At 39.1% G+C, this 6,246-nt stretch overlaps 1 pseudogene; it reads left to right on the forward strand.

Moving 5' to 3' along the window:
• The first annotated feature begins 945 nt into the window (after positions 1-945).
• LOC102819150 lies at positions 946-1,467 on the forward strand (annotated as a pseudogene).
• Positions 1,468-6,246: the final 4,779 nt, after the last annotated feature.

Raw genomic sequence — 6,246 nt, forward strand, 5'->3', positions numbered from 1 at the left:
GGATGAGCAAAATAAGATTCAGAGTGATTCAAAACTACGTTGCCCAAGATCTCTTGGATAATGAATGGCAGAACCAGGTTTATAAACAGGCTCCAAATACCATACTCTTTCCATTATTTGTTCACTTTGTTCAGTCATTAAACTAGTGTGTATCATCTCCTGAACCAGGCTGTATCTCCCAGAGGCAAGTAGATTTCCCTAATGCAAGAGTGTAAAGTAGAGTTAGTGACGAAGATCACAGAAGCCATAGTCCACAAAGTCTTGTGGGAAGGGAGTTGGAGAAGGAGGAAAATATGACGGCATTAAAGCTCTGGCTTTAGGAACGATTACGATGCCTTTAACATTGTGATTCAGAAAAAAAGGTGGACTTGGTGAGGAAGATTATAAATTCTGTTACTGAATTTGAGTCATCCATTTCATCCATGTGTTAGAGCTGTCCAAAGGCAGGATAACCAATTAGTTAACCGGTTGTCATCAAGTCAAATCTGACTATGGCAACTCAATGGGTGTCAAGTAGAACGGTGTTCATAGAATTTCTAATGGGTGATTTTTCAGAAATAGATAGCCAGCATGTTCTTCCAAAGTCCCTGTGGGTGAACTTGAACCTCCATACTTTTGGTTAGCAACCGAGCACATTAACCGTTTTCACCAATCAAGGAAGGTAACAATGATTAAGAGCATGGTCTTTGGTGTCAGTTCTCTTGGCCGTGAATCTCATTTAGTGACTATGTGCCTTTGTTCAAATAACTTCACCTCTCTGAGTCTTAGGTCCTCATGTGTAAAATACTAATAATAATACCTACTTCAAAGAGTTGTTGGGAGAATAAAAATAAGAAAACCATATAAAAATGCCTACTATGATGCCTGGCACTCTATGAATTGTGTTTGATAAATCAAGTAAATTCTGTACTATGGCATCAATGTGGAAGATATCTGGGCTGGAGGATGGTTTTAGAAATCATTGGTGTGTAAGCAGTGGTTGATGACTCAAGAATCAACGAGATTGAGCTCTTTCCGTCTCCGGCCGCCAAAGGGAGAGGAGTGGCCGCCATTCCGCGCATCCACAATGGATGGTCGTAAGAAACTGCTCCAGTTTCCTGATCAAGAGAAACAAGTACAAGTACAGCACTGTGCCCCATAACTTAAAGACCCACAACTCCTTCCACTACGACGGGCTGATATACCGCAAGACTGTAGGTGTGGAGCCGGAGGCCGACGGCAAAAGGGTTGTGTTAGTCTTGAAGCAGAGGTCAGGCCAGCGGAAACCGGCCACGTCGTACATACGTATGGACCACCCTTAACTAGAACTCCTGAGCCACGCCCAGCAGCGTCTGGCACATGATCCGCAAGAACAAGTACCCGCCTGATCTGCGCATGGCTGCAATCCGCAGAGCTAGTGCCATCCTGCCCAGCCAGAAGCCAGTGCTGGTGAAGGGGAAAAGGACCTGCCCCACCAAGAACTCTTAGCACCCCTCGCCACAGAGCAATGAAGACCATATTCTTCACCGAAAAAAAAGAATCAATGAGATTGGCAAGTATATAACACAAATATCACAAGCTCAAATGTTTCAGGCCCAGGCAGCAATTGAGTGAAGTAAGTTGGTATAATCACATTTACATATTGCACTAGTGGTGGGAATTCTGGGGAAATGGAGAATATACCGTCTTACTAAAGAACATAGCTGTTTCTTAACTTGAGATGGTTTTTGCCATGCCAAAAGTGGGCTCAACATTACCAATCTCATTTTTTTCCCAAAGAAACCTGAAATTTCCAAATGTTGGGAACTAAATTCAATCTCACAAACATATAAAATACATACATAAGCTATAGTGTACTCTATTGGCAGCCAAGTTGTGGCCTCTGATGTAGAGAAAGAAGAAGGCTGAGGGTGGAGCCTTGGAGAACACGAGCATGAAACAGCTGGATCAAGGAAGAGGAGAGGTGGAACAGACCAAGAAAGACAGAAAGCAGAGAGTGAGAAAGAAGTCCAGAAAAGGTGAGGTGAAAGAAGTCAGAGGAGTGTTTTAAGGAGAGTCATCAACAATATCAAAAGTGATGTGGAGATAACGATAGCGTAGTCCTGGTGTGGCGCTATGGGCTAATGCGTCAGACTGCAAAGTCCTTTGAACTACAAGGTCGGTGGTTCAAGCTGCCATTTGACCTGCCAAGCTCACCAGCTTTTCCTTGGAAACCCTATACAGGGTCGCTATGGGTCAAAATCGACTTGACGGCACTTAACAACAGCAACATAGCATAACTGCTCCATACAAGTATGTTAAGAGTTTTTACTTTTTGGAACTGCACACATAAGGGGCCATAATACTCATTGTCTCAGGCTAGAATTCCTTAAGGAAGGAAAACCAGTACGTGGTGGAATTTTAGTTACATTAGTCTCTTGAACCATAGGCCTGAGGACTTCTAGTGACTATCTCATCAAAATCAAAGATGGACTTTGCCATTCATCCCAAACATAGCTCTGATGGCTAAATTGGAGGCCAGACGCAAACCAGAAAATCTGCACCATTCTCCCCTCATCAGTCATGCTAATAAGGAAATGGAAATCAGAAGGATAAATAAAAACTCCAACACTTACCAGAAGGGGATTCTGAGATCTTTTATTTCCACGTGAATATCAATAATATTATTAGCTCTATTATTTATATTATATTAATATTAAAACTCTCTGAGAGCAAAGAAAGCACTAAATACAAAAGTATGGCTTACAATTAAGGCACCTGCCCAATATGCTTAAAAACAAATTAGGATTTGGACCAAGGTTAGATTCAGCTGTTTTCTTAAAAAATTAAAAGATCACTAAGTAGCAACTGGCAACTGCTCTCAAAGAAATCACTAAGATGGTGGAGGGAAAGGGAAGATACTAGCTTGTCAGAAAAGAAAAAAAAAAAAGTATTCCATAAAAAAAAGCAGCTTATACCTCTTGACTCATGGCAACCAGGATATAGATATTCAATGTACATTTTAAAATATTTAAAATATGTACATTGATTATCTATGAGCGCAAGATTTCTAAGTATCAGATCCCTTAAAGATCCCTTGGTCCATCTCTTTTCTTTAACAATAGAGGAAACTGGGATCCAAGAATAGGAAACCATAAGCCCTAAGCCACTTGGCTAGTCTGTGACTGGGTCAAAATTAAAACCAATATCTTCTTTCCTTCATACTCAGTTCTCTTTCTATACAGCTATGCCATGTCCAAAGAAGAGATAATTATCCCTTTGGAGGACATGACTTAAATGAAATCTGACTCAAAACATGCTTCCTTTGATGAGCGGAAAGGTGAGAGAGTGGACTGGTACACGGCAGAAACATCCCTGTCTGACTGAGGGAGGCCAGCATGGAGAGAGAGGCCAGGTGTACCCAAAGGGTATAGGGGACTGTGCAGAAGGGCTATGGTGCCAAAGACAAGTTCAACACACAGAACAGTTATGCTTAGACCTGCCATGGACATATCCATGAGAAAGATAAACAAAAATTCCAAACGTAAAGAAACATACATTTTCTTAAATATTACCTCTTGTCATAAACCGTGACTTACTCAATTATCACTCATTGAGTAACTTCAACTAGAATATAATCAATGACATAGAAATAAACAACTACAAACACATTCACACACACACACACACACACACACACACACACACATATATGCAGTCACACTTCACAAATATTGCAGGTTTGGTTCCAGACCACCACAATAAAGCAAGTTGCATGAATTTTTTTTTTGGTTTCCCAGTGCATATAAAAGTTATGTTTACACTATTTTATCATTTATCAGGGGTCCTGGCATCATGCGGTAGGATAAGCACTGGGCTTCTAAATAAAAGGTAGGAGGTTCAAATCCATCAGCCTCTCCTCGGAAACCCTATATAGGGTCACTATGAGTCAGAGACAACATGACGGCACTTCACAATAACAACCTTTGTATGTAAGGATGCCTCAAGACCCAGTAGTACTTCATTATGTCATGCATAGGATCACTATGAGTCGGAACTAACTCAACAGCATGGAGTAATATAGTCTATTAAATATGCAATAGCATTATGAAAGTATTTGAAATTTTATGAGATTTGCCAAAATGTGACTTAGAGACATCAAGTGAGCACATGCTGTTGGTAAAATGACACAGATCAACTTGCTCAATGCAGGGTTTCCACAAACCTTCAATTTGTAAAAGACACAGTATCTGTGAAGTAAAGCAAAGTGCAATAAAGCACAATAAAACAAGGTATGGTGGTGGTGTTATTGTTGTTAAATGCTATCAAGTCAGTTCTGATTCATAATAACCCTATATAGGTCTTCCAAGTAACAAGTGGTAGATTTGAACCACCAACCTTATAGTTAGCAGCACAGTTCTTATCCTATAGCTCCATATCTGTATATAAATTATCTGAGTAGCCAAGATAGATATCACAAAGTCTTTGATCAGAACAATCAACATAAAACATTTAGCTCAGTGCCAAGGTATAGGCCCTCTATAAATGTTTAGCTATTATTATTAATATTTGAGTGTCTTGGTAGCCACCCAGCATTTGACTATTTATACATTACACATTATATTTTTATTTAGCTTCTTTTAACTTAACATTTTTATTTGATTTCTATCCAAAAAATAGATTAAAATAGAAGGAAAGGTATATAGTTGGGTATGGACACTCAAAAAAAGATTTTTTTTTTTTAAGTCTCAAGCAGAGAAAGAATCCAAATGGAATTGGGAACATTTAGCACAGGGGCAGAGCCCCCTACTTTTCTATATATCCTGGAGACATCACTGCATTTCAGCACAGCACAATAGCTATGATGTCAAAGAATCATCCAAGAAAGATTCAACTTATGTACTCTATTTAAAGTAGTAGGGAAGCATCTTCTACAATTAAAAGTTGGTGTTGGTTTAACTTTTAATCAATAAAAAAAGCTTATACTTGTAAAATGTTTGGTATATTACAGAACTCATAAACATCTGGAAATTTGGATTATAAAAAAATTGCATTCATCCATAGTACCATAAATATGATTTACTGTGTTGTTAGTTGCCAACAGATCAATCATGGCAACCCCTGATGTGCAGAGTAGAACTCCTTAATAGGGTTTTCAAAGCTGTAATCTTTTGGAAGCAGATTGCCAAGCCAAGGCAATTTGGGGTGGGTTTGAACCAACAGCTTTTCAGCTACTAGTTGAGTGCGTAACTGTTTGTACCACCCAGGGAGTCCATAAATATTTATATACTGTATCAAATTAAAGAGGGCATTTAAATTAAGGGTAAGGAATCCCTGAGGTCTTATCCCTGATAACCACTAGTTGCCAACTAGTCATTTCCTACTCATGGCAACTCCATGTGTGTCTGAGTGGACTTGTGCTCCATAGGATTCTGTATTGCTGATTTTTTTTTTTACTCTAGCCACCTCTAGGTAGACTTGAACCTCCAGCCTTTTCTTTAGCATTTAAAAGCACATTAACCATTTACACTACACAGGTAGTCCTATTGACTAATTATGGATCCTCTAGTCTCACTTATCAGTGTGAGATCAGATATGGTATTATATTATCACTAGACAGGTAGTTATAATAAGGCTCAGCAGCTTCCTAGTGCCTTTTGACATAAAGTTGCATTTGGTAATAGAATCACATCATTTAAAAAAAAATAAAAAATAGCCTTGAAAATCCTATGGAGTAGTTCTACTCTACACATAGGGGATCACCATGAGTCAGAACCAACTGGACAATACCTAACAACAGCAATGTGGCATACTCATCTGTGTACAAGGCACCTTGCTGACTATGTTACCTAAGCACAAACAGGACTAAATGAATGTGGTACTTTGCCTATCTCTAGTAAGGAATGCATTGTCCTCCCCAGACAAATTCCTATTATCTTTTACCCTGAGAGGTCCGGTATCCTATGTGGTAAATATAACCTCAAAACAAATTATCTTTTTCCCTGCTTAGAAAAATCTCTTGATTTTCCCTAAGTAATTAGTTAGGCTTTACACAGCATCACATCCCTTCAAGGTTCTTTGAAGGGGCATTTCTATTACAAAGATTTGGATGTCGGGACAGCACAGTAGCAAAGGAGGGGGGGAATAAAACACAGAAACATATTCTTTAGACAGCTGTCTTCATCAAGTCCTTATAGCTGTTCACAAGTTGGAAAAAAAAATAATTTTTTTTTTTTGAGGCTCTGCCAAAGGAAGAGGTATTTAGGCAAACTGTAAACTAAGACCAAT

Source organism: Chrysochloris asiatica, unplaced genomic scaffold (genome assembly GCF_000296735.1).
Source record: "Chrysochloris asiatica unplaced genomic scaffold, ChrAsi1.0 scaffold00100, whole genome shotgun sequence".
Classification (NCBI taxonomy): Eukaryota; Metazoa; Chordata; class Mammalia; order Afrosoricida; family Chrysochloridae; genus Chrysochloris; species Chrysochloris asiatica.